Here is a 10789-nt window from a genome sequence, read left to right on the forward strand (position 1 = left end):
ATAAATAGTAGCTAACATCTAGAGTAGATGTATCACTATAGTCAAACGTTAGTTAGTGTCTCTAGTCTAGCTCATAGATCTGTACCATTGTAGAAATTATACTAATACACATTATTACAGGCCTAGCTGTCAATTTTCTAGGGCTTGTTTACTGTAACTACTGGTATAAATACTACGTTTCACCTGTTTTATTTTCCAAATGTGTGGTGCAAGTGTAACTATTCTAATTAATGTTATTGTATATACATAAATCTATATACATTATTTTGATGTAGCAATTTAAATAAATCAATGTTTAAAACAAATATTTTCATATTTATATGAATAGCTTTTTTATAAAGATATCTCTAAACATATTCCTAGATTTATCTGTTAATAATATGTAAATGCTTGTTGCACATGTGAAAACTTTAAGTCTTTTAGTTTAAACATGTAATATTGTATATCCTAACAGGAAATAAAAATCATGGAGAATAAAGGAGGAAAGAAAAGCCAACTGGCAGCGCCAAATGAAGGTACAATTATAGATTTGAATATTTTAAAAAATTTTATATTTACAGAGCTAAAATTTTAAAGAAGATAAAAAACAATACACTTGAAATAATAAATTTCTACATGATTCTGTTATATTACTATACTGAATTACAAAGTAAAAAATAGCCTATGTTGTTAATGTATTTTATTTTTTCTACAGAACTTAATGATGAAGGTCAGGTCGAGGCTAGAAAAATGGAAGAATCTGGAAAAAGTTTAGTGGAATTTATTCCAGGTCAGTGGCTAATAGGGATTTATTACTTTAATTAGGCTTGCATTGTTTCAATAATGTTTGTATGGAATAGTTGTGTGGTTGAGCATTCAGCTGCTATTCCTATGGTCAGAGTTTCTTCCAAGCATCTACCGAACCCGCCCAACTCCTCCCCCGAACAAAATGGAATTTATATTGAAAATATTAACTTTTACCTGTGTCATCTCACTCCACCTCCACCCCCCCCCCCCCCCTCCAGAAATTTAATCCACCCACTCCCCTTCTAAAATATTGAGTGCCTCCCCAGACAAAACAATCTGAAAGAAACATTGTCTTTGGTTCAAACAAAGGACTGTAGGAGATCCCAGAGTCAACCCAGCTCTAATAGGTACCTGACTGACAATGGGGAAACAAAGGCATTGGGCATAGTGCTAACCACACTTTGGAGAGGACAGTGAAACATAAACTCTACTTCATCTGCCCCATCTGTATAAAAACACAAAAAGATGATGTCTGTAAAGTAATTAAATATTATTATTGAAAATATCAACCTTCTTTACATATATTTATAAATTGATAATCCGGCAAGAATTTATGGTAGTATGCTTGTTACCTCCACTTGCATGCTAAATAAATTGTGTGCAATTAAAATTAACTATTTCATGCATTTTTATTACCTCCCCTTGTATCTCTCCACGACATCATGAAGTTGAGATCTGCTATGGAGGTGAAGCTGACTTACACAAGCACTATACCCACTGTAAGAAGAATCCAGGTCATGTCAACTTTATACCTGTTAATGATTTTAACTTGGATCATCTCCCTTTACGTTACCGTGACGACATCATGTTGGAGGTAATCAAAACTTTGTCTGCCCTAACGGTCCTGATAAAGGTCAAGTACACCAGTCTAAAGAGACCAAAGTCTGCTCCATGCTTCAGTGGTCAGTATCCATTTTATAACACCAAAGGAAGAAGAGACGTATTGAGGACAGGGACGGGGAGGGTGTGTGAGGTGGTCAAGTACACAGAGAGTGACAACAAGGGCACTTGTCTATGTGGCAAGTGTCAACACTCGGCCACACCCAGCAAAGTGTGGGGGGAGGTTCGTGTGGTGACAGCCACCCACGTGGAGTTTGATGAGAGTGAGGCGAGACAGACCAAGTGTGTTGTAGGTTATGATGACAATAAAACTCCTGGGGTCAGTCTTGATGGCTGGGGGGTGGGGAAGGCAAGCATTGAGGGAGACTGGTGTAAGTTTACATGTATGTCATGTGACTTAGAGTTGGTTGATAAACTGGAAAAGATGTGGCGGCACTTTTATGATCTATGGTTGAAAGTTGAGGAGAATTACAAAAGATTTTTTAATGTGGACAAGTTGACCGTTATAGTGTCACATCCTCATGGCTGTCCTAAACAGGTCTCTGTAGGACAATGGACACACGAACATGAGAGGGGAGTTAGGTCCAAGTACACGTACACAACATGTACATGTCCAGGCTCCAGTGGAGCATATGTCTACATACCGGGATATGTCGGGTGGTTCTCATTTCCCCACAGTGGATCAAACTCTGAAGGAAATTATTGTGGGGAGTGTGTGTATTGATCCATCTGTAACTGTTGGTTCTCTCCCCTTGTCTAATGTAACTGTTGGTTCTCTCCCCTTGTCTAATGTAACTGTTAGTTCTCTCCCCTTGTCTAATGTAAACAAATGGCGGCTCCCTTTATTAAACTTGTGTGTCAAGACTTGAATGTCTTCATCAGCAACTTTGTATTCTGGTGAAGACGAGAAATAAAGTGTTTGGTTTCTTTCACGCCATTTGTTTAGAATTGTTAGACACAAACAAAATTATAAACAAATGTTTATTGTTGAGAAATGAAATATTTATAGGCTACACTTGTATCTTTATTTTGTTGAAACCTCCACATTAGATTTGTCATCGCCATCATTGTCTTTATTTATACTTTAATTCATTTTTGTGTTTGTTTACAAACTGTTTGTATTGATGTCAATAAAGTTTTAGAAGATTTTAAAGTTTCTTTCATTCATTTTGTTATTGTTGATAATCTTAATATTTTGTGTTGATGATAAACAAAACACGATGGTAGTGAAGAGAAATGTCGGCAGTCTAGTTAATGTCGACAGTCAAGTTTGTAGCTTAGACGTAATGTCGGCAATCCAAGTTTGTAGCTGAGACTTTATGTCGACAGTTAAGTTTGTACTTAATGTCGGCAGTCAAGTTTGTAGCTGAGACTTAATGCGGCAGTCAAGTTTGTAGCTGAAACTTAATGTCGACAGTCAAGTTTGCAGCTTAGACTTAATATCGGCAGTAAAGTTTGTAGCTGAGACTTAATGTCGGCAGTCAAGTTTGTAGCTTAGACTTAATGTCGGCAATCCAAGTTTGTAGCTGAGACTTTATGTCGGCAGTTAAGTTTGTACTTAATGTCGGCAGTCAAGTTTGTAGCTGAGACTTAATGTCGGCAGTCAAGTTTTTACTTTATGTCGGCAGTCAAGTTTGTACTTAATGTCGGCTGTCAAGTTTGTAGCTGAGACTTAATGTCAGTAGTCAAGTTTGTAGCTGAGACTTAATGTCGGCTGTCAAGTTTGTACTTAATGTCGGCAGTCAAGTTTGTTCTTAATGTCAGCAGTCAAATTTGTACTTAATGTTGGCAGTCAAGTTTGTAGCTGCGAACTTAAGTGTACTTGCATGAGGTAACAATTCGAATTTTTCTACGCACGGAGTTTGTTGTTTATATGTTATGGCTGATTAGTTGTTTATATGTTATGGCTGATTAGCTGTCTTCTTAGCTTTGTAAAACCTAGACAGTGACAAGTTAAATTCAATTCCTTCAGCATTTTTGTGGTAAAAAGATATCGAAGTTCAGAAAATTACCAAAACGACCATATTTCAAGTGCTTTATCAACTATTATATTTCCCGACTAACTCTAAAATCAATAACAGAATAATTCATTAATTGAAGTAGTTTCTAATGGTGTATCTAATACTATCCTTTCAAAAAATATTTACTAAAATCTGAATTTGAATTATTTTTTTCCGAGTTCACTCCTGCGCCATGCTTTTAAAATACAATGATATTCTTACAAAACCTTGTTCAGCCAGTACAATCCAATACAATCACACTTCTATATTTCGTGCAAACCAAAATACCAAGATGTTTCTTTTTTATATAGAGATAGTCTTTATTATTGAGTGGGTGGGGGGTAAGTTATAAACAAGGCATCTCATTTGATATCTACATAAACACGTCTCTATTTTAAAAGCAACATTCCTGTTTCAGGATACATTTTCTCTGACATTCATTTATTTATATATTAATTTGCTAACGTCACTGTCAGTCTCTTTATGTGTATGAAATGTCAATATATCAAAATATGTTTACATGGGCATATGACAAGACGTTTCTGTAGATTTGTTACGGGCGTTGTCGACTGACCCACTAAAAGACAACTCTTGATAATCTTAAAGTTAAGGGCATGGGCGGGTGATGAGTACCAACTTCTTTATTTTCAAGTCTAAAGATGTAATACTTGGCTAATAGTTATAACTCAAAGAGTTAAGCATAAAAATATTTTTTTTAATTTTTTAAATCCTCCGTTGCCATGGTGACGGCGGCCATATTGGATTTTATTGACGATTTTTAAATGGAAATAACTCAAAAATGGTTTATACAAATTTCATGAAAACTTAATATAATCTGCAGACACATGTGTTTAAGACTTCTTATTGATTACATTTTAAAAAAAGAAGATAGTTTTTTTTTTTACTTTTTTTTTCGATACATCACTGTAAAAATGTCATTATTTCGTCCAATTTTTTCACTATTTAAACAATAAAAAAAAAATCTTTACAAAAATTCCAAAAGTGTTCAATACGTTTTATTTGAACGTATATACAGAGTAACTGGAGCAAATTTAGTTCAGTTCTGATAATTATTAACAAAGTTTTTTCAACAATTGTACAAAAAAACATCTAACTGAGAAAAACGCAAAAAAACCAACAAAAAGTTGCAAAAAATGAAAATTTACAGCTGTTTGTCACTAAAATCGACCACATTCATAGCCTGAAGTATGGTGCTGCTGGATATATTCCTTCTGAGCTTGTTCAGCTGTTAGTTTTCTTTTTTTCTGGCGCTCTTTGTTTTACCTAGAGCTGTAGAAAAGCTGTTGTCAATGCGTCTTTTTTGGCGTCCTTCATTGAGTCTTCGACTATGGTTTCCTTCTTTTGACAGCAATGCCATAGCATGCCTGGGCCCAAAATTGAATTATGCTATCGCAGAAACAGCAGTATATTTTGCATGGTCTCATGTCTAAAGCCCAGTGGCGTAGCCAGGATCGTCTGAATGGGGGGGGGGGGTTCCAGTTTTTACCCGGGGACAAACTTTCCATTTGCACCCCCCCCCCCCTCAAACTTTCGATTTGCACCCCCGCCTCAAACTTTCGATTATATATACCGAGGGGTCTATGGGGGGGGGGGGGGTTATGACCCCCCCTAACCCTCCCCCCCCTGCCTACGCCACTGCTAAAGCCAATTATGATAAGACGATGTCTTTGTTTATTGTGAATGGCCTTGTTCTGGATTCTTTTGCAGTTGTATATTTACGGTTTACAACATTTTTATTACTGCCACACCATGCTTGAAGCAAACCCTTTACACTGTTTTCATCAATAGTAGCCACTACATCACAGTGGGCGAGGAAATGTATTGATAACATCAAGAAGCAAATCACATTCGACAATAATTCTGCATGGCTGTGGTTTACAATTAGCACTACTAGTACTAGATGTAACAGTGCTTTCTTCTGTCTGTAAAAACTGTGTCTTACAATACTTACATTGTCGCAGTTTCTTAGTAAATGTGCATATTACATCTGCACCAGTGCTTGTCTGAATGGTGCTAGATTGAGTAGAGGTAGCTTCAATCAGTTGCATTCGGACGTGCCCTTGCTTTAGTAAATTAGTTAGATGTTTGTGTGTATCTATTTTTAGCGAGTGTTTTGTTCTATCCATTATCGAAAGAGAAACAAATTAAATCGTCTCACTGCTTATGATAATTCACACAAACTAATCTAAACTGTTAAAAGTATATTTAATTGAAATAAGTATATGTTAAAATAATGTAAGTATTTCACAGAAGGTTAGAGAAACAAAACTAGATCAAACTTAGCAACGCGCTGAAACTAAGGGAATGTTTACTTCCGAAGCGAAACGACCAATCGCTAACTAGCTTCCGCCGTTGAACGCCAATGAAAAAATTGAGGTCAAAAATTTGCATACCGGAAAAACCCGACTGAGTAAAATAAACAACTTTATGACGTAGAAAAATAATCACATTAAAATAAGTATTTTGATTGGTCCTTTAATTTTAGAACAAATAAAGAAAGGAGGTCACGGCCTTTCCATTGATATGAAACACATTAGGTTTCCGTGAAGCCTAATAGTACTTTTCTAGGTCGAAAAATGGCTATTTTTACCAAAAAATTAACAAATGACCCATTACACACTACTTTGAACCCGGTTTTTTATAAATAAATACTGTTTTTAGGGTCATAACAATGTTATTTTTAGATTCAACGATGGTTATTCTGTATAGATCAAGTAAAAGTGGGAAATCGATGATTTAGTGGATTTATGACGAAAAGTACACCCGCCCATGTCCTTAAAACAAAGGTGTGTGTCGGAGTAGTCAGTAAAAAGCGGTAACGAAACTGATTACACGTTTTATGAAGCCTTTGTCTTCTTTTCATTTGAACGTTGTTAGTTTGGTTCACCCAATTATCTGAAGCTAATTTATTGCTCTAATGTTAAATAACTCGAGGCAACATTCATCAGATTATGTTACAAAATGTATTATAATGAAGATCTACAGCATTTGCTTAAAGAAATGCATTACAGACAAAGAATCTCTCATTCGTTGTTAATATTTTTACTTTTGAAGTGAATAGCGTTTAATTATTTGCAATTATTTTTAATGTATCCATCTAAAAGACAATTTATTTGATAAAGAAAGTAATCAGCAGTTATCTCGCTTTACAATTTAACGCTGCACTGCTAATGTTATTCGTAGGTTCATATGGGTACACAGTTTAGGTTTAAGTAGTTAATATATATAAACACCTTTATAATAAAAATCTTTTACATCAGTCCAAAGTTTAGGTTTAAATAAACAAAAAAGAATAAAATAAAATAATTATACGATGTACAGTTAATTTCCACTTAATTTGTAATTAAATAGTAATTAATTAGATTAAAAGCCAACTTCCTCTTGACAAACGCTGATTTCAGATTGTGAAATCATCATTTGTATTTAAGAAGAAATAAATTGTGTTATGTAAAGGGAACCCCATGCTTTATAAATGATTTATTTCCAGGAAGTAAATCTGGTAAGGTATCTTGTATTAATGAATTTCTATAACAACAGCCAATATGTCATTATATTTGGTTACTCATTGTAATTTGAAGTTGTTTGCATGTGATTAAAACTGTGTTGTTTCGTTTCGTTTATAATAAGAAACTTTATAAGCACTAACAATAACTTTAAGTTCACCCTGTTATACTAAATATTTTAAAGCTTATCTACTGAATACAATTATATTTAACTTTTATTTTATGTCAACCTTTCTGTAGAACAAAGTTCAACACCTGAGAGTGTTGGTTTCCATTTGTACACAACACACAAAATGTGAAGGCTATAAGAACAGATGGTAACAAACACAATTATTTACAAAATTTAAAAAGCCACTGTTTTCATCCAATTGTTTTATTAGCAGTAGTTGGACATAATGGCATCACTATGGATGGGTGAAGACAACAGTTATTGACGATGATGAAGGAAGATGATTAGAAGATGATAACGAAGATGATAACGAAGATGATAACGAAGATGATAACGAAGATGATGAGATGATGAAGGAAGATGATCAATTTAACAATGGTCCTAGTCTGGTGACATCACATGTCATGCACTGGTCAACCACATGTCATTCACAAGATGTACACCGCATGTCAGGTATACTACGTTTCATGTACTCAACATAACATGGCATTTACAAGATGTACATTGGATATGTAAAATGAAATTGTGCAGAAGAAAAAATTAACATAACATGATTGGTTAAAAAAATGGACAAGTGTACTAACATTTATGTCAATAAGATGGACAAATAGACTAACATTCAATAAGATGTTAATGGATCCTATACTTTAAATACTTTTAGTTAAAAGTGTTGTAAAATAGATGTTAACCCATGATGGGAGGTAATCTATTTAAGACTAAATAACCAATGATATGACAGTGAATTAAATACGTCAGGTTGCCCTATAATGCCAACAGTTTATTGTCCTTAATGGATGGACTGAGACAAGGAATCACTCAACAATCAATTTATATTCATCTATATATTCTTTCTGATATAACTTCTATGTCTGTCTTGTTGGTTATTTCAAAGACAAAATTTGTTTTTAATTTTAAAATTTCCATATGTGATGTGTTACATATTTACACATTTACAGCATTTAAGCTTTGGTGCCCTTAATTTCTGCTAATGAAATTTATCCTTTTATGATTTAGCAAAAATGTATTTATGCAAACCTAACAAACGTGTGTAAACTGCATCAATACTAATAACAAGGTAATATTCCTGTATTCAAGTAAGGAACTCAAAATTGTAACCTTCTCGGTGCATTGCTACAATAAAACTTCATTAACCTGTGGAAATGTTAACTTTTTAAAATGAGTCTGAATAAAATATAATTTGCACAATGTCTGTGTGAATAAATCTTTAGCTTAACATACATGTGTTATGTCTTGAGACATAAAATATGTATAGTTACATTAACAACTTTTTTTCATTACATTTTATCTTAGAACATGTTTTTAAGCATCACATTTAAAATTGTATAAGCAGGAATAAATTGATACATAATATTGTATCATTTTTGTTAAGACATTTTATAAAAAAATTTCTAAATAATAATTCTGAATTTTATTCTTTCTAATAGATATTAGAATAATTAATTTCAAATCATTACTGTACTAAAATTTAAAAAAATAATTATATTTTTTTAGTGTTAACAATGATGATGTGTTCCAGGTTTTCATGAATGTACATGTAACACATAAACTACGTAACCTCTATTCTCTAGCGTGTGACAACCATACACAAAAATTAAGTAACATTTCTTCTGATTGTAACAATCATACACTTTCAGTATATAGCCTTAATTCTTATGATTCTATCAATCATACAAACAAATTTAAGTAACCTTTTTTCTCATGATTGTATGACACAAATAACTGATCAACTTTGGGTGTAGAGAGGGAGGTAATGTGGTAGAGTGATGAAGTTTCTACCTGCGATGTAAGACACAAATAACTGATGCAACTTTGGGTGTAGAGAGGGAGGTAATGTGGTAGAGTGATGAAGTTTCTACCTGCGATGTAAGACACAAATAACTGATGCAACTTTGGGTGTAGAGAGGGAGGTAATGTGGTAGAGTGATGAAGTTTCTACCTGCGATGTAAGACACAAATAACTGATGCAACTTTGGGTGTAGAGAGGGAGGTAATGTGGTAGAGTGATGAAGTTTCTACCTGCGATGTAAGACACAAATAACTGATGCAACTTTGGGTGTAGAGAGGGAGGTAATGTGGTAGAGTGATGAAGTTTCTACCTGCGAAACTTTTGTTTTATCCAGCAAAACTAGGAGAGATGACGAGCCAATGAAATGTGAGCTAATGAGGTACACGCAGGGTCAAGGGTCATACAGCACAGCTGACAAGTTTGGCAAATGTTAAACCTGACACAACTGACACATTTGGCAGATGTTTAACCTGGTACAACTTGGACACAACTGTGATGTACAACGCTTGACCACAAGGTTTGATATTAATAATTTTGTTGGAGTGTACAAAACCCTGGTTTTAAACAGAAAGATAAGCAAACAAAGTCAAACAAAACAAAAAGCTCAACCAAATGGAAAATAAAAGTTGTACTGAGCAGACTTTGAATAAATAAGACAATAAATCATTTCTGTTAGCACTGAGATCATTAGGAATGATAAACAAAACATTATTATTAAATAGGCTGTAGGAATTTGTGTGCATGAAGAATGGATTAGGTAACATCCAACATGTTATGTCTGATTTAAAGTATATTTTTTGTAGGAAGTTTTATTCATTACAATTGATGTAAATTTGCAATTAATTAATGAATACAAATTAAATTAGTTATTATTTCAAAAAATATAATAAATTATCAGTTACTATACTAATAGAAATTAATTTAGTAGATCATTGATGGAAACCCTTTTTAAAACTGGCATGTTTATTTCTGATGTAAAATATTTTAGTATATCATTGATAGGGAAGCCTAATTCCGACAGAAAATATTTTACAGTAGCTTTTTTTTTATAAAGTAAGTTTTAAAATGTTAACAAAACTCTAGTTGAAAAATGTTAACAAGTGGACACTGTAAAAAGGAATGTATTTTTAGCCTTGTAAAAACATTACTGTAAAATGATATGCAGATAAAATAAAAGTGCAGCCCTAGAGGAAAAAATATTAACCTCACAATTTACACATTATTTATTTAAGGAATGTCAATAACAAAAAAAATATTTTACAGCAATAATTTAAAATCACAAGTTAAAATGTTTCAATTCAAATATTCATTTCCCTAATTATAAATTCCCAATACCATCATTACCACATTTTCATAACCTAAACCTATTTTAAAATCTACAAAAATACCTATTCAAATACACACTGAATATCCAAGTACATTAGTGGTTTAGGATCAACTATATGCAGGGGCAGATAATTATGGCAAGAAGCTATAAATAGTATCACATTAAAATCAAAGTGACTTTCTCATCCTCCACTATGATGTCCTATTTCTAAGTGCATTAAAGAAATGCCATTCTATAAACCCTTTCAAATACAACAGAAGTGAGTTCTGTTGACACACACAGGCAAGCTTACAATTCAAGCTCTCTATTTTGTTTATAAACTTTATCTTTAACATT

The sequence above is a fragment of the Physella acuta genome, unplaced genomic scaffold (assembly GCF_028476545.2).
Source record: "Physella acuta isolate Inbredline_101_S28 unplaced genomic scaffold, ASM2847654v3 ptg001106l, whole genome shotgun sequence".
Lineage (NCBI taxonomy): Eukaryota > Metazoa > Mollusca > Gastropoda > Physidae > Physella > Physella acuta.